Source organism: Oryzias melastigma, linkage group LG6, assembly GCF_002922805.2.
Source record: "Oryzias melastigma strain HK-1 linkage group LG6, ASM292280v2, whole genome shotgun sequence".
Classification (NCBI taxonomy): domain Eukaryota; kingdom Metazoa; phylum Chordata; class Actinopteri; order Beloniformes; family Adrianichthyidae; genus Oryzias; species Oryzias melastigma.
Genome location: NC_050517.1, coordinates 595,047 through 621,513, shown reverse-complemented (window position 1 = coordinate 621,513; position 26,467 = coordinate 595,047). Strand labels below are relative to the sequence as shown.

Genomic DNA, 26,467 nt, shown 5'->3' with positions numbered 1-26,467 from the left:
AGAGAATTTCAAAGAGCCTTTCAGGACTACACAGAAACGGTTAAGGAGGCAAAGAGTTTGTTTTATTGGTATTATGATGAAGTTAAATCAATCATTAGTAAAAGTCTCACTATAGGTTCTGGAACAGAGTTCAGGTCAGTTGATGAAAGATGCAGCATCAGCTGGAAGAGACTGGAGAAGTCCCAGGTCACCAAAGGGAACATGCAGGAGAAACCGGTGCCGATTCTGACGAAGACAAAACACAAGACGAGATGTTTTTACAATTTACACAAAAAACTCAGACATTGTCATGTTTGATGAGGAATAGAGGATCAGAGGTCTGTGAGTCTTCCGCTCGCAGCTGAATTCTTTCATCTTTTACAAGGTTAACTTGAGCCTCACAGTTGAGCTCTTCTGCAGTTTGACTGAAGCTTGGCTGATAGTTTCCAAACTTCAGTGGAAACGAAAGGAGAGGAGCATTCTGTGGGGGGAGGTCTGCGGCTGACGGCACTGACCGCGTTCATGCAGAAAGCCTCACCCTGGAGGACAGATCTTCGTCCCTCCTCCTCAGCTGAAGAAGTCTTTAGAGATGGCTTCCACAAAGTTGGGGGCAGACATGAGGATGCCGATGGTGCAGAGGATGGTGAAGACAGAGAAGGCCACCAGGCAGAGGCGGTCGATGACGGCTGCGGCAAACTTCCACTCGCTGCACGCCGTCTTCTCCTGGTCCTGGTTGCGGAAACGCTGACCGATGAATCGGACCTCCTCCAGGATCTGCTCCAGGGTGGAGTCACTCAGGACCCCTCCTCTTCTTCTTGTGCCACCTCCCACTCTCAGAAAATCTTCTTCAATGAACCGTGCACAGAGGGGGTCTGGGGCGGGGCCGCAGTGCAGCCCCTCCACCCCTCGGAAGCCCATGTAGAGAAGGTTGCCATTGGTAACCTGTGGCTGGGGAGGGACAGACACGGGGCTGATGCTGAGCTCCAGGCTGGAGAGGCTGCCGCGTTGGCGCTTTCCCAAGTTGTGACATGCCAGAAGGACTTTAGCTTCTCCAGGACGCCGCATGCGTAAGAACCAGGCGCACCAGTTCAACAGAACCACACGGGTCTGAGGAGGAGGAGAGAGCAGCTGTGAGTACGACCACACGCTATTTCTGCTCTCATTTCTGTGGAAGCTGACATGAAGTGAACTCTCTTCATTCAGCCGGGATGGACCTGCCTCAAAGATGTTTGTTTCTGCAGCTTTTAAAGGGTAACCAAACCCTAAATCAACTTTTTTTCTTTTGACCTCTATAAGTGGGCTTTAAAAGTGCTGTCTTTTCATCATTGTCAAAGTTTTGAGAAATTAAAATAAAATAGTTTGATTCTTGAAAATATAGTCAAAAACCGTCTGTGTGCTGCCCCCTACTGGTTAAACTGATGTATTACAGTTGAATTTAGTGATTGGTCAAACCATTTAAGACCCACCCCTCTGACTGGATTTTCACATTTCTGCTGTGGGTGGAGTCAGCCTCCAACTGTCCTGTTTGGTCACCCTTTAAAGCCTCAAGCTATAACATTAACATTGTGAAAATAACGACGAGAAATATTGGGTCATTCCAGTCGTACAGTTCTGAGCTGGATTTGTAATTCGCTACAGTATGTGCAGAATACTTATAATGTCTCGCTCACCTATGTGTGAGGGGAGACTTTTCAACAGCTGCTCCATTAGTCTGAGCTTTTTCTAGCATCCAGTTTTCATTTGTTCTTGATTTAAATCAAGAAATACTCAAACACAGTTTTAATCATAAAGTATTTTACATATGTCCACTTCGATGAGAAAGTTGGACATAGAAGTTGGACTTTAAAGACCTGTAAAGGTTGCATCCTTTTGGTGGGTTGGGGCAGTGGCAGTGCAACGTTTTGTATGGGAGCAGAAGACTTATGAAAGGGGGCCAATGAGAACAGCAGAGTGGAAGGCCAAAAAGATGAAAGGATCAAAACAACATGGTATTTTTGATGTTATTAATAATAAAACTGCATTTTTCTAATGCTATAAGAAGCTTGTATTGATAATTTCTTAGTCTTTGTCTATAACAATACTAACATTGACTCAAAAATTGAGGGAAGTAAAGCTTTTTGCTTTCTCCCCAGTAGGCTTGGGGGTTCTGTTTAAATTTCTTTGTGGTTTTCATTCCTAACCTTCAAGTCCTGACTGTAAGCGGCTAAAGAACACCACCGATCAATGAGGAACAGTTTCAGAAACAGCTTCACAGAGACAATCCTGATACTGCAAGAATATAATTAAAATATCACAATCTTTAATCCAGGTCACGTGTTCTTAAAGCAGGAGTGCCAACCAGCAGAGGAGAAAGCCTTTTTCCCGAGAGCTAAACTGAAAAATGTCCTTAAAAGCCACAATCTGCCATTTAAATGTCACAAGTGTGCACGAGCGCCGCAGCAGAGGCCCTCAGGGCGCCAAAAGGTATTGTACAATTATCAGCAAATGTTTCTTTAACATGTTTCACAAAACGTTCTACATAGAATGTTGCATTCAGAAGACTTCTCTGAGGTTTTTTATATTAAAGAGTTTATAGCCTGAGGGGCTCTTTTTTTCTGTGCTCTCTGGAATTTTCTGCAGATTTACTTGAAATGTTTGAACTATAGATGAATATCAACTCCTGATAGTTCAATCCCTGTGGACTTCTCTATCCCAAACATCTCAGGAAGCCTCAGGCGATGGGAGAAGATCTGCTTTTCCTTCCGTTTTTAAACTCTGTCCATCTCTGAAATGTTCTCTCATGCATCCTCACTTAAAGACGAAGTGTGATCACTGCATGAGCTCATTCCCCCATAGAAAAAGACTACTGTGGCTTGACTAGCTGAAGATAAACAACACATTCTAATCTTCAATCCGTCACATATTAAGGAATCTGACAACAGAAGCGAAAGTCAAAAGGACTGATTGGTCCACAGCGTCTTGTCAGAATGCCTGGCTGAGGGTCATGAGGGAACGTTGTGTCTATGAGGACACAAAGAAACATTGGACTGCAGAATGAAAGAGGAGGAACCACTGACCCACTGAGGCATGTGTCCTCCATCCGGGTCATGATGGTGGTATTGCAGAACCAGAACCGTGGCGATGACTGACAGACCCACGATCACCATGGTTGTGGCAAAGTACTGCGCTGAAACACAATGATCCAGGATGGCAGAAAGACATCTTAAATGCTGTATTTCTGCTTTTTTTTGATTGTGGTTCTGAAAGAACCTTGAACTTACCAATGAGAGGAACTGAATCTGAAGTGGCCGGCATAATTTCAGCCACCAGCAGCATGAAGACGGTCAGAGACAGCAGCACTGTGATGCCTGCACACACAAGCACAACAACATTGGAGGATTCAGAAGGGTTTTCTGATCAAAATCGTGTTGAACATCTTGATACACCACTCACTTCATGTAAAACGTAGTTTTCAAATCCTTTGACTCCAGAAGATGTTCACCAAAATTTTGGGTTAGGTCAACCATAATTTTTTTGTCTTATTAGTTTGGTTTATTTTGGTTGAATCTCCCGAGGCCTGGATTCTGACACCCCTGATTTACTGGTCACTCATATATTCGGACGTGGTTCAAATGCTCCGGACAGAACTGGATTATTATAGTCATAATTAATAACTTTGTACAAACCTTTTAATGCTTAGAGTTTCTTAGAATGTTTTCTGCTTAGAGAAAACATCTGTTAAACATTTAAATCATTTAAAATGTTGCACACAGATTCACTCCTTACCAAGAGAGATCTTCTCCCCAGAGTCTGCAGGCAATAGGAAGACGAGGAGGGCAAGGGTGGAGATGAGAACACGGGATGAGGAAGTTCAGGCCATAGTACAGTGTCCTCCTCCTCATCACAACAGTGAAGGTCACGTCAGGATACGGCTCCTTACAGCAATCGTAAAATCGCTCACTTCTTTGTCCGGGAACCTCTGTTTAACAAATGGAAAATAGATTTATAAAATCCAATAAAAGAAAGACCTTCAGTGAGAGCTCCCCAGATCTTTAGTGTTCCTTCTGACCACCGACTACAGAGCAGTTTGACCTCCTGCACTCATAGAAATGATGTCTTTATTAAATGCACTAAATGTTGTCAGGTTTGAAGTTTTTCTTCACAAGCTGCAATGACTTGGAATAATGCACTTCAGAGTTTTATTATAATGTTAATTCTTCATGACGAATAACCCCAGAGGGGTATTTTGATCCATTCATGCATTTCTTAGCCTTCCTCTTAAAACCTGCACCCTGAGCACCAGCCCCTTCCAACCCACAAAAACAAGCGGGTTCTTTCATTCTGACGTAGATATGTGAGAACAGCACTATCAGCTCCGCCCCCTGACCAACACAAACACACACTTTCTCGGTGCAGCTAGCGGTGATCGGCAAAATGCTTTCATTTTACATGTGTAATGAGATCATCCATTTTTGCAAAACGTTTGCAGGTTGTTTTCTTGGGCGAACTACAGACATGCTGCCGAGGGCGACAGTAGGATGACATCATGAAATGGACGACATCCACAAGGAAGTAAAAGGCGGTGCTTCAGAGATCAAGGGTTCTTACTTCCAGGTAGGAAAAAAAACTCTGGAAAGAAATATATTTCATTTAAAAAATTGTGTTCTTTAGTGTGCCAAAGGTAATATGGTATTACATTTATAGGCCCTTCAAAAGGATGGATGGATGGATGGAATGTTGGACTATGGTTGGATGGAATGTTGTGTGGATGGATGAATGGATGTATGGATTTGCCCATGTAATTGTCCTCTTAGTTTATCCAGTCTCTTGTTTATTGTACCATTCTGTTAGCCGGCTTGCCGATGAGACATTGTTGATTGGTCTTGGTATTGACTCTGACACCTGTGGTCCTCTGCTTCCTGCCTATTTTTTAGTTTGCAGCTAAGGATGCAGCAGTTGAGATCAAACCTGCATCATAAGGAGCTCTGTGGTCTTGATGTCCTTTCTGACCAGCAGAAAACAGCTGTTAATAACCAGGATTTTGTTCTTTCCATCACGGTTCTGCTTCAAGCTCCTGTGGAGCTTTTATGGACCGGCCTCCTTCCAGTGTTGACCTTCACATACTTTTGTTCATTGTTCTGGAGGTCCTGCTCATTCTTTTAGCTCCCATCACAGTTGGGTAATACCATGACTAGGTAAGCATGAACCTCTGATTACTTTGACTCCCTTGTGAAGGAGCTCTTTCTTCTGGATCAAGCATCAAAACATTATGAATTATTTGTAAAGAAGCCACGTTTTAAACTGCATGAGGAACAGTGTTGGCCACACACATACTGAAAGAATGGATGATATAAACATCACTGGAGTTATTTTAAAGGATCAGAAGATCCTAAAATACATGGTGAGTACAAGGCTACTGTCTGTTGACCAATCACAGATCCTACATTTTTATGTATCAAATACAATAAACAAAATATATATACAAAATACAAAAGAAAACAGAAAGTGTTAAACTGCCCACCGACTGAAGCAGTGAATCAGTGCTTCATTTAGAATACAGGAACGGAATGACTTCACTTTTTGGAGATCAGAGAAATCCATTTATTCCCCCAAATGAGAAAAGTTTCATACGAAATCAAATCCTCCCCCGTTGGTTGTGCAGGGAGGCGTGAAGCAGCCTGCTTAGGAGGAATGACAGTAATGAGGTCTGTGCTTTCATTAATGCAGGGACAGTCCACAGCAATAGTGTGCCCATTATGGATTTATGAAGAACTATTTCAAAGAAGATAAAACAAACATAATCAGGTTTGCACGGCCAGCAGAGCTCGTCTGTTATATTTCTTTAAGAGGGCACTTTGTCCCAAAAGGAAGGGAAACCTCTACCCCGTATTCCTTCATTGATGTCTCCTGCCTCGTGCTTGTGAACATAGCAGACGTGCACATCTTTATGACTGCGTGCAGATGTTTTTCTGACACAATCAGCTGAGCAGTGATGTGTGTGAAGTGCAGCTGGTTGAAAACACAGGATCACTGATGTGTTTGAGCAAAGCTGTTGTGCTCCTGATCCACAAAGAAGGAGCTGTGTATCTTTATATCTGTTATTCATGAAGATAAAACATTTTATGTTTTTCTTTTTATCAACTTTTCCTATAATGTTTTCAGGATTGTCAATTATTTGTCATAGTAAAAATTGGAAATGTTATAAAAAATAACTAGATGTCTAATCATTTTGCAAAGGCCAGTTTTTGGTTATTTTTACCTTTAGTTCACACCTGTTATGATCAAATAAATCTGATGTTATACTCTGTTTACAGATGACCTTGATAGGACAGAGAACGAGGAGAAGAGAGCAGCAGACAATAAGCAATAGGAGACAGATGGAGGAGGTGAAAATGACTCCAATGAGGAAGACGGTGACAGGTGGCGTCCCAACTGAAGTAACTGATTGGGGGACAGCAGGTACAGGCCACGACAGGTCAGACATCACTGCTTTCCACCAAGAAACAGAAATGTGCATTTCAATCCACTTGGTTTACAAACACTTGGTGGAGAAAGAGGAAAGAAAGTGCAACTGAAAGAGGGATTAAAAGAGGTTAACATGATAACAGGAGGTGACAGGGGGAAAAGTGGAGCAATACAGTGAAAGCAAGTGAGAGAATGAAAGAGGCAAAAATTAAAGACCGACAACATCAAATGAATAAAGGAAAAGGAGACATCAGGGGAAGAGACAGATCAGCTGAGATGTACAGTAAATACTACAGAACAACCTTTGCTCCCAAAGTTGCAAACGACTGAAAACTGTTCATGTCTTAAGCTGTATTCACACCAAAAACGATTCTTTTGTTTAGGGCCGACCCTGGACACAGGACCAGGCGCTCGTCTAGGGCAACTTGCAAAGATTTTTTTTTTTTTTTTTTTTTACAGTTTGACACACCACTCGTTTCACGTAAAATGTAAAATAAAGTAATAATTAAACAAATACAATAAACATAAAAACATAAATAAAATAAGAACAAAATTAAAAATCACATTTGCCCTAGGGCGCCATGCAGCCCAGGGCAGGGGCTTCAAATTTGCGTCAGCTGCTCCTCTTTTGCTACTCGTCAAATTTAGTGCTTGGCACCTGCTCTAAAATGTCGACGGGCGCGCTGTGTGTGGGAGGAGTTACCGCCAAAAATTTTCTGGACTTAATTCATTGCCACATCATTGAAAACCAACACATTCTCATCCCTAAGTCATCACATATTGATGTTTGGTGAAGGACCCCTCCGCGTCACTTTTTGACCTTATGGGTGTTCCCAACTTGTCGTCTTTATGACGTGCTGGTTGTTTGCAAAGTCAAGGGTCTGCAACCCTCGGGATGCTGTACCAGATGTGGTACTGAACGCAGACTGGTCCTTGGGATGCATCCAGTACTGGTACCCAAACCCAATACCCCTACCCTGTTCCGGCCTTGGACGCGGCACTGGACGTGAATCGGTTCCAGACTCGAATTGGTACCAGACACGGTAACGGATGCGAACCGGTATCAGGTTAAGGTAGCGGTGCGCTACGTGTCCCAGTATTGGACCGGTTCCAGTTCATGGCCCAGAGGTTGGGGACCCGTGATTTAAAGGGAACCACCAGCGCGTAAAAAAAATATGTTGGGGACACCCAAAAAATACATTTTTTTACGTGGAGGGGTCCTTAAGCAAACGTCCATATGTGAGGAGTGAGAATGTTTTGTGAAAACATGGATGATGTTGAGTGAGTAGCTCGGGTTAATATGTTTTGGAGAGCGCTGGAGAGAAGCCATCAAACATGTCACCATGTCTGGGTTAATAGGATCATTTGGAGACACTCACGGGATGGTGAGTTTCATCATTTACTGCAGAAGCTGTGCCTGGATGAAGGCCGTTTTAAGCATTACTTCCATCTATCTGTGGCTATACCTTCTTTAAAAGTAACGGTACATTGTGTTGAGCTTCAGCAGCGTTGAAGCTTTTTTTAAAAAAAAAAAACTGTGATCTATTTAAAAATAAAAAGACCAGTTTTCTGCTTTCCAGCTTTTCTTCCACATGAGGTGATTCACTTAATGTCATCCAATCACTGTGCTTTTCATGTAATCTGGCATTTCCTGTAGCCTACGCAGCAGTACAAATGTGTCTTGTAGCTGACGGGAGGAGCAAACCCTCCATGTGTTCTCATTGGTTCACTGGCCCTGCAGGCCTGCTGCTCTGCAGCCATCGAGGAGTCTCTCTTTCTTCATAGAATTAAATAGATTCATTAGATAAACGAATTAAAGGTCGTAAGTAATTAATTGCACAAAAATTAATCGCATGACAGCACTACTAAAGTAGCCTCAGTGGGTGTGATCCAACACGACACCAGCACATACATACATTTCAGGTAATGTGCTCCTCTTGAAAAAGAAGGGTGTTTATGAACATTACATCTGAATAAAATGGTGATTTAAAGCTGGTAAATGATTTTAAATGGCCCCAAGACGAAAAAATTTTAAAGGTGCTACCCCCTGTCAATCTTTTTTCCAGTCTGAGGATTGTTTAATATTCCACTTTTGAGGAACCGATTATTTGTTTGTGTATTTTCTTGTTTCAGATTTATCACCATCGCATGCATGAGTGGTAATTAAAAAAGACAAACATTTCTGATGGGTCTCACCAACAAGATCCCACTCTCCATTGGCGATGTATCCAGTAGTATCAGCGTCGATCATCTGGAGGTCTAGAGACCAGCCTCCGTAGGTCCATGATCCAAACTTTAGGTCACAGCGCTGCACATCAAAGGGAAACCAGCGGACATCGATGTGGCAAGTGCTTTTGAATATTCCTGGAAGAAAATTTAGCGTATTCAGTGTCAACAAAAATCAGTTGTCAATGAACAAAAACTTTTGTTCAGTTTAAATTGTAAAGTAGTCCACCGCAGAAACCAATGATTGAATGTATTGATCACAGCAACGTCAATAAACATTGGAGAATTAGCTAAAAGAGTCTTTGGTGAACTGGAAGGAGAAAGAATCAGGATTTTGGAGGAAGTTCTGTCCATGAAGATCTTCACTTCCTCGTTCCAGCTGACATCCGGATCAGAACCATACGGCTGGACATTACAGATATTGTTTGATATTTTGATGTGTGGTGAAAATGTACGCTAGCGAGACACAGAGCTATTATAATCAGACAGAGGGAATCGGGGGAGGGGCTATTCAGCTCAGCTCCAAAAGCCACACCCCCTCAGAGGAGATTTTGGAAACAGAGGCTTCAGATCAACATGAAAAATGTATTTTTAAGACATTTAGGTTGTGGAATTTTGGTTAAAACTTCATAATCATAATTAAAACAATTCTGGGAATGTTTTTTTTATTAAAAAAAATGGTCATAAGGGGACTTTAAAGTTCTTGTAAACGTATTTTGATAATGACTGGTAAACAAATGCATGACTTCCCATCAACATGTCCTCCATTTATCTGTGTCTGTTCAACTTTAAAGAACGTTTCTGATCTATTGACTTATTTAAAACTCTTGTTTCTTGTAGGCCAAATTAACTTACTAGTATCTAAAATATTTTCTTCCATTTTTTTTCTTTTTAAGAGGATATCTAAACAAGTTGAGTTCTGGATTAAATCTACTTTATAAATTGATGGCATACAGCATAAAGGGGTCATGATTTGGGCCTCAGGTTTGAGTTGTACTTAGGTCTCACTTGAAGACCCAAGACTGGACTTGAGTTCAGTGTGTGAATGTGTGTTTTTGAATGTGTGTGTGAATGGGTCTGTGACTGTAAAGCGCTTGGGGCCTTTGAGGAAGTTAGAAAAGTGCTATACAAGTATACGCCATTTACCATCTGAGACTTGGGGCTAAATTTGCAAATTGATTTTTTGTAACTTTTGGACGTTGTTGACAGGTTTTAAAAGTTTTTTTTTTTTAAATAAAATAACATTTAATACCCTGAGATGAAAATATCTTCTTCATAAGATGTTGTCCTCCTGACTGTTTTTCTGACATAATTGACTCAAAGTTAACATCACAGAGGCCAGGTTGGACGAGCACATGAACGCTCATCATTTCCAGCATATCTAAACGTGAGATGGTGAGGGTGAACACATAGGAGCGGAGTGGAGAAGAGAGACTTTGGCACTCCCTTTTCAGTAACTGCATCATTATTAGTCTGAGCTTTTTCTGGCATCTGGTTTTCAGATCCAACACAACTTCCATCCATCCATCCATTTTCCTGACCGCTTCGTCCCTTTCGGGGTCGCGGGGGTGCCGGAGCCTATCCCGGCTGCTTATGGGCGAAGGCGGGGTACACCCTGGACAGGTCGCCAGTCTGTCGCAGGGCCTCAATCACACACACATTCACTCTCACATTCACACCTAGGCAATTTAGAGTCACCAATTAACCTATGAAGCATGTTTTTGGACGGTGGGAGGAAGCCGGAGTCCCCGGTGAAAACCCACGCATGCACGGGGAGAACATGCAAACTCTACACAGAAAGGTCCCAGCCGGGATTCGAACCGGGGCCTTCTCGCTGTGAGGCGAGAGCGCTAACCACTGCGCCACCGTGCAGCCCTCCAACACAACTTGAATAAAGACATACTAAGAAACAGTTTTATTCATGAATTATTTTGTGCAGGTTTTCTATTATAAGATAAATGCTATAAGAAAAAGTTAAAAACACAAAGAGACCATTTTTATTGAAGTGGGTCACATGTTTTTAAGAATATCAAGTTGTTTTCTAATGTTCCTCTTGAATATTAGTTTTTTTTTTACTTCTGAAACATGAGAAGTGAAGACTCCGTGTGTGTGTTTGCTGTGTACAATATTGATAAATATTTGTATAAACTCAGAACATAGTTGCAGATCTGTCATGAACTTAAACTGCAGAACAACATGCTTGTGATGTGAGCTTAAAAATATGAATAAATTGACGAAAAAATTTGATCTTCAACATGAATCCATGAAACAAAGAGAGAAGCACAAAGGGGTGACGACAGCAGAAGACCTATAAACCAGGTACAGAGAAGGATTAACCTAAACGAAGACAGCTGTCGAATATTAGCAAATTAAACCAGGTGAAAAACAAACAAAAACAAAGGACACAATCTTTAGAGGCTCTAAAGGAAAACCTTTAGCTATTTTGTCTTCCGACCTTCAGCTAGACTTAGTGGTGGTTGAGGTCAAACCTGGCCTTTCCATCACTTCTGTCTATCCACACGACTCCACCATCCCTCACTCCTCAATACGAGCTGTCAGAGGGACAGCTGAGGCAGCTTCTATTGATACTTGATTAACATAAAGCAGAGTTCTACAGCGGGAAAGTGTACTCAACAGTGTGTTTCATTTTAATAAATATAAATAAATTGAAGTACACCTCTGGTTTCCATTAAAGGAGGATATACAGTCTGCTCTGGTATGACCACAAGACTTGACTGCATATATGTCAGCATTCAGAAGGTGGTACACCTCATGGACATGACTGTCTGACTCCGGTGTTTTCAGGCTTTGAAGTGATGTTGCTGAGCTAGAAAAACTGGATTCAGTTCTAGGGTCTAAAGGGTGCTTTGGTTTGTATGTAGAGTCAGGCGTTACCTGGTGGCAGGTATTGGCAGTAGCCACTGGAGTTGACCAAGATGTTGGTGTGGAATGAAGCATCAAACCTTTCATCTGCACTGTGGAGACAAGCAGAGTCATCATACACTGTGAGTACGCCACAGGGCAGACATATATCTTACTGATGGCCTCAAACGTCCTTCCAGGAAAACGGATTCCTCCAGTTTCACAAAGAAAAAGTTAAAGTCTGTTTGAAAACTGTGTCAATACTACAATGTTTGGCTGAGATCCACAGAAAAATGTGGTTTTGATCAAAGAAATCAGAAGTGATTCACAGGAACTTTCCCAGTAAACAAAAGCGCTTTAATAATAGCTGAAGTTATGCTACCTTTGGGGTTTACCCGAAGGCAGTAAGGTCAATACTTCCTCTGACAAAGTGCCTCCTCCTCCTGCCAAGATCAAGCTGTGCTCCTGAACCCTGTGTGGTAATGAGCTGAAGTGTTCATCGGCATCCAGCCAAAAGCCTCCCACGGAGAACACACGTCCCACTCTATTCAGTCTTTCACAAAAAGGTGGACTGTCCACATAGACAAATCTTATCACTGGACAAAGGGGCTGTGACGTCACCCAAAGAAAATGCCTTAAGTCTGGTTCTTGCAAAATGAAGCCGACTCTGTCGCTATTTTTGCACATTACAGGACCCACCATTTGGACAGTAATTGGTCAGTTTGAGTCATGGTTTTAGGGTAACGATAGTCACCAATCAATGGTAAGCTTGTTGAAAAGCCACACCCCTTCCACTGAAAGTAGCTTGAAAGAAGCTGTCAATCAAACACTTGAGGTGGCGCACCACATGCTTTTACTAAGGCATCTGATTGGTCAGTTCATAACTTTAATAACTTGTGATAAAGAAAAATACAAAATAGGATTAAAGAGAAGACGTTAGGAAAAAGGTATCAGAGCAAGGATGATTATTCTGACTAATAGAATGACTGAGTAATAATTTCTCAATAGAAGTCTATGGGATTTGAACTCTTTTGGAGCCAGCGGGTACTTCCTGTTAGGAAAACACAAGGGGGGAGGGGTCAAGCTGTCCAGTGGTTATACAGTCTATGAGTGTCCATGGAAATGCTCTCATTTGGAAGAATAGAGACTACACCTAAAAGATCCACAAAGATGATACCGTCCACTCCTTATTTCATCCACTAAAAGAAATTAGAACAACAAAATGCTTTAAACTCTACTTTTTCACCAGTTATCCCTCTAATAATTGTCCACTCTAAAGCTGACTGTGGTGATTTTTTGTCTTTGTTGGAAAATGATGGATATCTGAACAAATATTACTTTATAAGCTTCAATATATCAGCCTGTTAAAGATGTACGTTTGTCAGAAACATGGTCCACTTTTAATCCAGTGATGGTTTGGATGTCTATTACAGAATCATCTCACCAAATTATTCCCCATGTTAAGCTTTTTTCTAGCAGATTGTCATCATTTTCATTGTAAATGCTTCTCTTATATTTACTGTGGTCCTCAGCATCTTCAGACTTCAAACCTAAAGCACTTTTAACCTAATAACTACAGTTCAAATTTCAATGTGTTTAAAAAATGTCAGAATAAATGTTGTTACAGAGCAACATACTAGACAAATGAAGAAGAACAATCTTTCTGGTGAATTTCAATCTGGCTTTTGCCGGAATTATTCATCTGAAACAGCTTTAAAAAGAACTTCAAATGACATTATCATGTGATTTTTTTCCCCCCATGTTTTATGGTGTTGTGACCTTTTCTGCAAAACGTGCTTTATAAATAAAATACCTTGCATGGTCATGATGGGGGAAAGCCTTCAAAGCTTCTATGTGTTGGACGCCGGACTGGTACAGAAAACTTCAGCTCTTTATAACTTAGGTGACTTTGTACATGAAGCAACAAAGTCCCATGTTATTGAGGGGGCTGTGGCCCGGGTATTGATGTGATCGATCAGTGCTTCTCACAGGTGTATTGATTCAGGAGTGGAGCTCATTTCATGACTGCATTTAGACTTTAGACATAAAACGTAGCAACTCTTTGACTTGTGATTGGAAAGAATTGTTGGTCTGCTCAGAAACAATGACTACAAGATTTTTTTAGAACAGAACGTAATAATTTTTGCACTGAACCCGTGACACATTGTGCCGTATAAACAAGATTTTGCTCATTTCACTCAGTTGATGAAAAGTTAATTAAAATTAAAACTAGATTTTAAAAACAAGTCTTTTTGATACTGTCAACAACAAATAAGTACTTTATTCAAAAACATCCCAAAATCTCGTTCCTATCTTTAGTCCCAATCTGACCAAATGAGAAGACACGACACACAGTGCTGCAGCTGTGCTGTCAGCATGCTGACCAAAAGACAACAAGAAATTAGGTTAATTTCTTTAAATAGATAGAAAGAAGCGACCTGTTGTAAAGCAGGATGTCGGGTCTCCAGATCTGGCTGTCAGGGAAACGTACGTTGGTCACACCTGGATAGTCAGACATGTTCCACTGCAGGTAGAAATCTTTCCAGTACTGGAAACACACAAACACAATGTTCAATAAATTATTATACTGTCTGCAATATCATAAGAATAATGTAGTTCATCATTAGAAGTCTCATATCCCAATATTTGAAACTTCAGTGCAGAAAAACATTGTTTCATGATATAAGAAAAAGAGTGTCATGACTTGAGTCCTTTCTCTCAGTCTGATTCTCTACACAAGATGGGCGAAGATTCTGACTCCTCCTCTTCTAGTCTCACCTCCCACTCACCTGCAGCCACGTTTCCACTCACAGTTCTGATTAGGGATATAACAAGTCAATGTTCTATTCAAGGTTGATGATTCATTGTCAATATTGATTCATTTTAAACAATCCAATTTGATCAGATTCATTGTCCTAAAAATCGATCTAGAAAATCTTTAGCTAAAATTTCAACCAGTGTGACTGAGAGATAAATATCTGGTACTGAACAGTCCAGGTCTAGTTTTCCAGATTCCTTGTGAGTGAATGAGGTGGATACAGAAAAGTTAAGACAGAGGTGGATTAGTTGTTGCTATGAGCCCTAAAGCAGCAGCTAAAAAACAAATGAGTCCTTAGCGCAAATATGGGATTTGTATTCTGATCTTTTTCATTTTGTTTTTTTTCTGTTTATTTGTCATTTGGGTAATTAAATTGAGAGCAGAACATCAGATAGTGCACTACTTCTGCTTCTGGTTTATCTTTCTTTTGCAGACCAATCTGCTAAGAACTATGCATGTTAAAAAGTATATTTGCTGGGTAGGAGGTCCTGCTCCTTTGTTTGTCCTTCTGAGAGATACAGTGGAGAAAAAAAAAAGTATTTCGTCAGCCACCAATTGTGCAAGTTCTCCCACTTAAAAGATGAGAGAGGCCTGTAACTTTCATCATTGCTATACCTCAACTGTGAGAGACAAAATGAGGGGAAAAAAATCCAGAAAATCCCATTGTCTGATTTTTAAATAATTTATTTGCAAATTGTGGGGAAAAATAAGTATTTGGTTACTAATAAAAAAAAGCAAGATTTCTGGCTCTCACACCTGTAACTTCTTCTTTCTCCACTCATTATCTATATTAATGGCATCTGTTTGAACTGGTTATCTATATAAAAGACACCTGTCCTCAACCTCAAACAGTCACACTCCAAACTTCACCATGGCCAAGGCCAAAGAGCTGTCTAAGGACACCAGAAGCAGAAATGGTTGACCTGCACCAGGCTGGGAAGACTGAATCTGCAATAGAAAAGCACCTTGGTGTGAAGAAATCAACTGTGTGAGCAATTATTAGGAAATGGGAGACATTCAAAACCACTGATAATCTCCCTCAATCTGGGGCTCCTCACAAGATCCCACCTCGTGGAGTCAAAATGATCACAAGAACGGTGAGCAAAAATCCCAGAACCACACGGGGGACCTGATGAATGACCTGCAGAGAGCTGGGGCCAAAGTGACAAAGGCTAACATTAGTAACACTCGACAAATCCTGCAGTGCCAGACGTGTCCCTCTGCTAAAGCCAGTACATGTGCAGGCCTGTCTAAAGTTTGCTGGAGAGCCTTTGGATGATCCAGAAGAGGATTGGGAAAATGTCCTATGGTCAGATGAAACTGAAACAGAACTTGTTATTGACCAAATACTTATTTTCCACAAGAATTTTCAGATAAATTCTTTAAAAATTAGACAATGGGATTTTGTTTTTCTTTTTGTCTCTCATAGTTGAGGATAACTACGATGGAAATTACAGGCCTCTCTTATCTTTTATTGTGGAGATCTAATGCAATTGGTGGCTGACTAAATACTTTTATTCCTCACTGTGTATTTGGTTGGGTCTGTTACCTTATACTCCTTTCTAAACTCTCCAAACACCAAGAATAATCATAAAATGCTTTCAATAACTAAACAAATGCTCTGTCCTAAGCATGTTTACTTCTTCTGTGCTCTGGTCACTGAAACCCTTCCAGAGCGTTGAGACTGAGGCTGATTCCTGAAGGCCACAAACACTTTCCTCTGTGCTGTTCACTCGCTGCCACTGATTTAATGTGGCTCTCAGCAGAATACCCCCCCCCCCAACACACGCACACATCCTAAAGCACATAACAGTGTCTAAAAGTTCATCTTGAAATATCATAAAATGTCAAAGAAACAGAAACTTCATATTTCCAACACTGTTCATGTTTAAACTTTTGGAATGTATTTCTGCGGCCTGCTGCTATCTTATTCTCTCTGCTTATCCCTTTTGCACTTTTAATAAACTTGTATTTTTACTATACTTGTGTGCATTGCTTTTTGGACTGGATGGAAGAGAGATGAAGAGTGAAATAGTAGAGATGGGGACATGAGAATGTGTTGTTTGCTCTGGTTATTTTTAAATAATCGTCTTCTGCAGATCTGATTTAAAGGAAAAGGGTTGATTCTGGGTTTACAAAGAGGAATAACATGTAAATTCTATTTGACAAATTGTCCTCCCACATGTCCAGAATGATCTCTACTCTATCTGCTCCCAGCACGATGCAGGAGTTTCTGCTTTAGACTGCAGCTATCGGCAGAAGAAAATTCTGTTTCTGAGAATTTGACAGTACATTATTGAATAAGTTATTTACAGGGGAGTGTTCACCTTATACCACCAGGTTAGAGGGCGGCTGGTGGTACTTAACATGGACTGCCGCCCTCTTGAGGCATTTACACAGTCAGAGCAGCTGACGGTTCCGGCTGCCACCAACCAGTGGCCGCCCAGCCGTCATCTAAATGTGTCCTGGTGGCCACTGACCAATGTCAACTTTTAGACAAAAATTGTCTGGTCGCTGTAAAATGTTTTCTTTTCTTAGAACCTCTGCACCAGTGCGTGGTGTGTAAAAATGCAAGTGCCATCTCCAAATTACAAATGCTGCAACAGGGCCAACTGCTGAATTTTCAGAATTTTCTCCGTTTGCAAGGCTAAATGTAGGGTAAGGGAGAAGGGGTAGGGAGAACGGAGGAATTCAGATTTAGCCTTAACCACAACTGAGTGAATACGGGCTATCTGTGGGTTAAAATGCCCATTACTGTACTCTTTGAGAAAAGTCAAGTTAGTGTTAATTGTTAGAACATGAACTTGATTTGTTTCTCGTGTCCCTAAGATACTTGTTTGCAGATGAAGATGACCGAAGTCACAGGGGAGCACAACAAACGAGATTAGCTCAAACTAAAGCTAAACTTTGGAGGACGATGAAGGCTGATGGTCTGTAGAGGAAACACCTTGTCCGTTACCACAGGCCGATTAAAGTGGATTAGTTCCTTCCCACTCCACAGACACGCTTTCCAAATCAAGCCTAATTAAATTGAAACAGTGCATGAAATGGGTTTAGTGGCGACCCTTAATGAACTCCTTTGTCCTGGTTAGCTGTGACTTTCACACCAGTCTGTCTGCTCTGACAAAAGACAAAAAAGAACTGACAGGATACTTTTTCATATATATAAATCAAGGAAAGTGAAAGATTTTTGATTACCAAATAAAATGTTTTTCACATCAGAATTTTTATATTCTTTATAGATTTTAGCAAGTATATTGATATTAACTTAAAATGCACTTTATGGACAAAAGTCAGAAAGTTTGTTCTAGTATCTTGTGGTAAAAAAAAACAAAAATACGGATTCAGGATTCATTGATCATCATTTCATGATCAAATTGTTGCCTCTTGAATCATAACTCAATCGGATCATGAGGTGCCTCAATATTCCGACCCCCAAACAGGCCGGGACCCTCTGGAAAATACATCAAAGTTGTTGCTCTGCACATGTTGTGTCTGTAACAATCATAGATCTCTGTGCCCCAAAAAGTCTACTTTACTTTTTGGTTGATCTACATTAGTTTGTGTTGATGTTGTGACGTGTAAAAGAGCTTATAAGAACTTATATTTAGGTCTTTAACACTGGAGATGTGACTGGCGACAACTAAATAACACAAATTCTGTGACACTTCAAATGTTTATGGGATTCACATGAATCAGCTGATTCTGACGCAGAGAAAGCAGCTTTTCAAATCAGCTTGGCACCGATATACAACACTGATGCACAGTGCTGTAAAAGACCCATGTAAACACTTCACTACTGTAAAGTGTTGGATATAAGGACAAATCTGCTTTTCTCCGCTTCAGAATCTGCTGGAATTACTTGAGTTAATTGCATAAACGGTTGAAGAGTGACTGTAGTTAAAAGAATGTCAACAGTGGAGCTAAAGCTCCAATGTTAAAGAGTTAAAGACTATTGTCGTCGATTTGTTACACTGCCTTTATGTTCTTCTCTAATGCTTTAGAATGGACACATTTGGTCCGCTTAAAGTTTGTTTCCCTCTCCCTTCCTGACCAGTGACTGAAGCGATTTTTTTGTCTCATGTTTAGAGGCTTTGTTTCAAAACAGGAAAGGCCTGTTGATGGTAGTATGATACAGACCAAACGCAAGGTTCAGAACTTGATCCAGACCAAATTAAGTGGACCCGGTCTGGACCAATGGACTTTTCCAGTCTGAAATACACCCTTAGTCACATGCACCTGTGACTGTGGGTCAATCAGGATTTGTGGAATTAAAAAAATGGAACATTCATGCAAAATATCTACATCTGAAACTTCTAGACACTTACATGTTGTTTAAGTGTTTACTATGACTTGTGCCCCGCAGCATGCCCATAGAAAAACGTTTTCTCTCATTACTCGCTGCGGGCCACCATACCTTTACTCATGAGGGTTTGTTTAAACTCTATCTGGATTTTGTTTTTTGGCTCTTTTTGCTAATTCAGCCAAAACCCCTTTAGATGTGAACAGTTTCTTTTTATCTCTGCTGTCAGGAACAAAGGCCTGCTTTTGCTCCTCTTTAGCACAACAGTGTTTCCAGTAAATTAGTTCAAAATGTAAATCTCCATGAAAACATCAGAAACCACATTACTGCAGCCATCAGATCAACTTCTGTAAACACTGAAGCCAAAACTATAAGGGAAGCACTTCAGACATCCCACTCGTGGATCTCTCTGACTGCATCAGGGACCATGCACATCTTTAACCACAAGGGAAAATTATTACTTTATTCCATCTGCAGTCTCTCCTGTAAAACAGAAAATATCAGGCAAACTAAACAAAGTTATCTTTAAGAAAAGAGTCAAACTTACCAGCTGAAGCCAGATGTTTGTGGTCAGAACCTGGTTCTTCTCATCCTAAAATAGACAACAGTAAAAGCATTTCTTATCAGCCACTTCAGATAAGGGATGATCTTATAAATGAACAGAAGTTTAAGCAAGATTTTTTGTCACATAAGTTTGATTTATTGACCAGTAATAAAATGGAATACCCAGTATAAATGAACTTCAGGTTCAATTTTTACATTTATAGTAGGAAGGAAATCCAAAAGAAACAGTTTGATAGGAACATTGGAATGAAAATCTATGTTCTCTGTATTTCCTTTAAGGTGTTTGGGCATCTGGAATCTGCCCTTTTGGGAGGGGTACTGTCAGGATTTTGTGCTTAGGTTTTCTCATGTTCTGTTTTCCTGTCAGTCTCACCACATTCAGGTTAATCATCCTCAGCTGTCTTCATTTGGTTAATCAACATCAGTGTATTTAAGTGTCTGGTTTTCATTTGATCATTGTCAGGTCATCAGTTCTGCTACATCACTGGTTTGTTCTCCAATAGTTTTGTCATGTTTGAGGTTATTTAGTAAATGTTTACGTTTCCACCACCAAAGTCCTTCACCACCATCCCTGACAATGTCTGACTTTTTAAATGTATTGCATTCCATAACACTAAGTAACTTTGTTGCACTTTAATTTTCATATTTCTAGAGTCAGTTTTATTATATATTGTAATCATGTCTTGTGCTGCTCACCTCTAGACCAGGTCACCCTTACAAAGGAGGTCTTGATCTCACTGGATTTTTACCTGTTTACGTAAAGGTTAATAAAAAACCAAAGGTCTAAAGCTGTTTTCAGTATATTTGTCTTCAAACTCAGACACATAAAAACCTTGTTTGGAACAATTTTTACCACATTGATGCAGTTTAGTGACTAAAGCTGAACTTCAATAAAAATCAAAGTTTCTTATAAGCATTTTTCTGAGGACTAGAACTTTTTGTTGAAGCACTTCCACCATAAGAAGTCTAGTGTAAGTATTCTCCTGGTCTGCTGACCGGGTCATGCTCCCAGACCACAGAACCCTTCAACACTCAGAAGTGACAGAGTCCTGACTGAGAATTTAGGGCTCTCTACAGTTTGCTGTGTGACTGCATGTCTCACCACGTCCATGATCTGCAGCAGGCTGAAGCTGAAGTGGACGGTGAGGCTGTGCGAGTCGTTGCTCACTGGTCTCTCCAAAGGGTTGTAGTTCCTTATCAGCTCTTTGTAGAGGCGACGCTGGTGAACTCCCTGCAGTGACCCTGACGACAGGAAACGGATTCAACATCAACCACTTCGTCTTCCTCACAAGTTTTCACATTAACCCTTTAACACCGGGTCTCCATTGTTTATGTTCTTTGATTTACTGTAACTTTTCAACCGTTAACAGGATCAACGTAATTCCAGCAGATTCTGAAGGAGGGATTGATTGATTGATTGATTGATTGATTGATTGATTGATTCCCTTTATTTAACCAGATAGGACCCGTTGAGATCAAATCTCTTTTACAAAGGCAACCTGCCCAAGAGGTCAGCAACACACGACATCAGGAGTTGCATACAGTGATTAGAATGAAATGAGCCGAGCCTCTGAAGGAGGAAAATAAAAATATAATACAACATAATATATTGCATCAAAAAAGAGGCAGCAGATCCACATTTGAGACCTAAATTGTGTTAGGTGTAAATGCAGGATTACTTCGGGCTCGATGGGTTTCTTCAGAAGCGTCGCACTTTTGGGAGAAACAAATACTACGGAGTAACTTATGGTAAAATGGTAAGTGGCGTACAATATACTTATTTACGACCTTCTTAGGCCTAAAGCACTTTACAGTCACATTCACCCATTCGATGGCGACTCCACTGCTGAACACTGGCACCAACCTATAACCAGGAGGAATACGTAGGATTTTCTGAGATGAGTTTTTGTGGCTCCTGCGACTGATTCACCATTGGAATTTATACTCTAGAAAATATGGTAATTGTCGACAAAAGCACTGGACTTTAAATACAGGACTTTACCTATTTTTACACCATTTGGTTGTCTTTGAACTGGAGGATTTCAGCCCTGTTTGTGTCAAAGACAATGTATTCTACTTTGCAGATCAAAGCGGGTGATGATGATTTGAGCCGATCTGAGCTCTCTCTGGTAGGAGTGCATCCTCCGGTACGTCTGAGGAAAATTATGAAGGTTGACGTCTGCTTTCACGCTGCATTTTCTGTCCAGAGTCTGACAGTCTGCAGCTGTTCCCATTAAAGCATCAAGCAGACGTTTCTAGCATGACCTCTTCAGTTGATCTCACTGCTGAGTAGAAACCTGGATGATTCCATGTCCACGCTTTAGATCAGGGGTCACAACCTAGTGCATGCGTGCCACAGGTGGCTGTACCTGCCTGCTCCATAAAGATGGTCCCTCCAGATCACTGCCTCCTCTTGCATTTTTTTAACACCACTGGAAGCTCTTCTGCAGCACCGACAGCTTTTAAAGCCCCCCAATGACATTTTTTGAATTTAATGAAAACATTCCCAGTACTGTTTTAATTATGATTATGAAGTTTTTACGCAAAATCCCACAACCTAAATGTCTTAAAAAGCCATTTTTCATGTTGATCTGAAGCCTCTCCTCATATCAGCATTTAACACCAGTACAAAACTCACTTCTCGGAAGAAATAAGTAATCAGTCAAAAGAGACTGAAATCAAATCATCTTCATTTCAATCAAAAATTAAAAGCTTAACCCGCTTGGTGAAATGGGGTTGGTTTGACCCACTTTCACGGGTTTAAGTTACCCCCATTTCTGAAACCGAAAACTTCACTTAGAGTTCACAAACTCAGAGTTTCAACTAAACCTTCTTCTTGAAAGAGTCCCCAATTGTTTCAGTATTGGTTGGATTTTTTTCCCCTTATATTTTACTTATAAGACTTCTGTATGTCTGTCCTAAATGCGTTTTAAAAAAGAACAATTAATAGAAAGCGATTATTATTTTTTCAGAAGCTGTCATTAACATTTCAACAAAGCCAGCGTTTTTTTTCTTCTTTTTTTTTAACAAGAAATGAAAATGGGACACAAACTTCTCCTGTTTCTTAGTTCTGTTGTTAAAACGAAAAGGAAAAGGACACATTTGTACTTTTTTTTAAAGCTTTGAATTAGGAAAAATCCTTATGTCACTGAAATTCTCATGATTTTGCTATTTTAAAAAGCAAGTTTTGACTGAAAATACGTTGAGGGGTTCAGATTCCTGAAGGTCAGATGTTCTCCAGCAGAGAAACTGATGTCATTCACTCTGATCAGACACATTCATTCTGAAAATATTCCTGCAAATGTTTTTCTGAAATAAGTTGATGGAGCAGCTATTTTAGGGACAGGACGAGCGTTCGTCACAGTAGCAGACGGACTCAGGTGTGAACTGAACTTACCGCGTATGAAGCAGCAGAAGCTCAGCATGTGCAGACAGACGGTCTTTGCATCCATCCTCAGAGGTCTGGAACGGAGCGACGCAGGAGGAGAAAGTGTTGAGAGCTCCTCTTGGAGATGGAAGAAGGGATGAGGAGCGGAGGGAAACCAGGACTGTGCAGAGATCTGCTCTGAGCCAAATGATGAGCATCCTCCTCCTGGAGAGGAAGAGACGCTGAGCAGAAGTGAGGGCTGCGTGCACGTGTGCGTGTGTTTCCAGGTTGTTTTTCATGCAGCAGACGGGATCCTAAAACTCCTCAAAATGCCAAAAACAAAATATTGGAATGAAGTTTAAATATTCGTATGGGTGGTTGAGGTTTTTAACAGCCAAAACAGAATTTAAAATTTCTTATTTTTTCTTCAGTGCTAAACATGTTTTTGTTGATAGTTATTTTTTTTAAGTAATATTACAAATTTAAGGTAAATGAAATGAAGTTTTTTGGTCTAATAATTGATGATACATTTTCTTGGAAGCCTCACACTAGTTGTGTAAACACAAAAATGGTCAAAGGAATTGCAATATTACACAAGCTAAACTTGTCATGGTTACCCCTCAACTTACAGGCTAAATTAATTGAAAAACAAAGTCATATTGACTTAAAGTGACATGAAATATCCAGAAATCCAAGATATACGACAAATCTATTGGAGAAATCTGTTTCAGTGTTCGTCCTAACACATGGAATAAACTGGACAAAAGACAATTACTGCCTTTAAGAGTATTATTAAAAGTAAGCAAATATTTTAGATGATATATAAATATGTTGAAAATGATTTCAAAGAACTTTATGTAGTTAATGCCACTGAACCTTGTGTAGATAAATATAGTTAAATGAGGGTTTGTGTAGATAACTGTTTATGTATATGTGTATTTATTTATGTCTACATGTTCATTTAAAATATAGGCTGGGCTCAATTGATCTTTTTTTTTGTTTGATGTTCTTTGATTTACTTTTCTAAATTTAGCGATGGGGCAATTTTTCTTCTTTCTGCTCCTTTTCATTTATAAACTGTTATAATTTCATTTTTTTGTTATTCTGATGCTATGTATTATTTAATGACATAAATGTAGAAATGTGGTTTTCATACATTCCATGAAGTTTTTTCCAATTGTCACATTTCTTAATGGTTTGAATTAGTTTTGTATTTTAACATTTGGACATTTAGCAACTTTTACTGATGTCATTTCCTACTTTTTTTTTATTAGAAAAAAAACCCCACTTCAAAATAAACATGTATTTCCATTCAAGTTTCAGATAATTATTTATTAAAAATGAATTTAAGCATCTCGAAGGAGGCGGACACTCATCTTCTTGTATGTGAAAGAAAAAGCTTCGTCTCACCTACATGAGCTTTATTAGCTTGTAGCTCCGTAATTTACATTTTTTATACTCTTTACATCTAAAAAAAAAATAGAAATTTTGTGGAAAAACTTCAGTATTTTTCAGTAATTTGTAAAAACAGAAATCCATACATTATACTGAATGATTATGCAGAGATGAAATAATGACATATTTCATTTCCACCTTTCCTTGATGCTGAAGTTAAAAAATGAAGTCATCACAGCAGACCAATCAAAAAGATTTAGCATAAACAAAACATGCAGAACATCCAGGAAAACATGAAAAAAAAGTCTAAAAGTTTTCATTTTAACGAGAATGGGATTAAATGAACATCTCTGTGACGCAAAGTTCCTCCAACATCTTCACTGATAACCTGACAGACCAACAGATACTGACACAACAGCGCCTCCCGGTGGTCAATAATTACACTACAAAACATGAAACGTTTTTTTTCCTCCTCATTTGTTTCAATAAAACTGATCCACCAAAACCTGATTCTTGGTCAGTCGTATTTTTTTCCCCTTTTAAATTTCAAAATCACTACAAAAGCAGATCTCACTGGAACCTAAGGTATATTTATGAGGGATATTTCCAGAATTACACAAAAGTAAACAAAGCAGAAAAAGAGCCTTTATCAATCTCAGTTTATATTCATGCAAAAGTGTATATGACCGTACACTGGAAAACACTTGGAGTCTGAGCGTTGCCTGAAACAGATACGCAGCTAAAATGTTAGCTAAATACAAAGTTAGCCTACAAAACAAAAAAATGTAGGTTAGCCAAAACCGCTAGCATGTAGATTAAAAATAACTAAATTTCAAAATAGCCTAAAAAAAATGAAAAAAGACTAAATTAGCCAAAACAGCTATCATGTAAACATTATCCTAACTCCAAAACAATGTAAAAAAAATCTCTCATAGGCTTGTTTACATTTAAAGTGGGGTCATGGATTGGAGAAAACATTGACAGTATAAGTAGGACTGGACTGAGCAACCCCGCCCTTTTCATATTCCAAATAGGAAGTACCTGCGGGTTGCACAAAGGTCAAAGTGTATCTAATGCAGAGCTGAGTGTGAAGAAATGTCCTTGTGCATTAAATCAAACTCAAACCTCAGTTTAGAAAAGAAAGTTGTGTTAATCAGATCGAGTGTGCAGTATCTCAGTGTTAATGGAGTATTTTTTTCAAACTGCAGTTAAGCATTCATTTTTGAGTAAAAAGTCTTGATATTCACAGAGAATAACACACATTATCCTCAGTGTTAGCATCATGCCAACATTTCTTACTATAGGTTTACCTATTCTAGTGTTTGGATTAATATTTGCTCCAAAAGGTTAACGTTATTTGAATATTTTATCTTGCTGCATTTACACTTTAGGTTGCAGTGCTCAACATTTCACGTATAAAAGTCTAAATATTCTGCAGGACACGTAGGGAATCGAACCCCAACCTGCTAAAACAGGCATACCATCACCAGTGCCTTCAGTGTTTGGACTATGCATGAAAGGTGAAGCTAAACTGTCGTTCAACATTGTTTCTGTAGAAAAAAGACATCCTAACGATGTTTTCTCCTGTTGGAATCAAATACTTTCACTGTTCTCAAAGTTCCCCCTTAGGTAATGCCTTACCTCCAGTCCTCGTCAAACCAGTCTGGAGCCTTCTCTATCCCTTCTGAGGAAGAAGAAATGTGGCTTTCCAACAAGCTCACTCCTAATTAGCGAGAGTGGTTGCCATAGAAACGCTGAACCAGACCGACTTGGACCAATCACTGCTTGCTGAATTAGACTGAATTGCTGGGCCCCGGGTGGGTTTGTCCGCGGGTTCCATGGTGGACCCATCTGTGTTTTCCCACATTGGCTTAGGTGGTTTTGTTTGAGTCGCCCTTAGTCTGGCCCGTCCTCCAGGACCACTTTGCCATGAAACAGCCCAACAGGGCAAATGCTTCTAGCAACAAGGTTCCTGGGATCATTCGGGCACGCAAACCCCTCCACCACGTTAAGGTGGCGACTTTGGGAGGGGATTATATCAGTCACTAGCCAATTACTAACAATTACTGTGGGGAAACCGAAGTACTCGGAGGAAACCCACAGGACGGCCAGGATTTGTTTTAGTTATTTCCCTACAAATTTTGGTGACTGATGTTTATTTATGTTATTTTAGATATGAAATGGTAAATGGTGTACTGTATACTTATATAGCACTTTCAACCTTCCTTCGAAGGCCCAAAGTGCTCAATAGTCACAGACCCATTCACCCATTCGCACACACATTCACACTCTGATGATGGCTCCCCTGCTGAACACAGGCACCAACCTCCCATCAGAGGCAATTTGGGGCCCAGTGTCTTTTCAAAGGACACTTCGACACATGGGCGGGCAAGGCGGAAATCGAACCCTCAATCCTCCGATCAGGAGTTGACCGCCCTACCGCTTTTTAATATGATTGAGGGGGTAATAATTTGGGCTGTACCATTTTACTTAGTGTAACTTCATTGAT

General features: G+C 40.1%; 1 pseudogene; it reads right to left on the bottom strand.

The window, feature by feature from the left end:
• Positions 1–46: 46 nt before the first annotated feature.
• Positions 47–23,357, bottom strand: LOC112152907 (annotated as a pseudogene).
• Between the last annotated feature and the right edge of the window lie 3,110 nt (positions 23,358–26,467).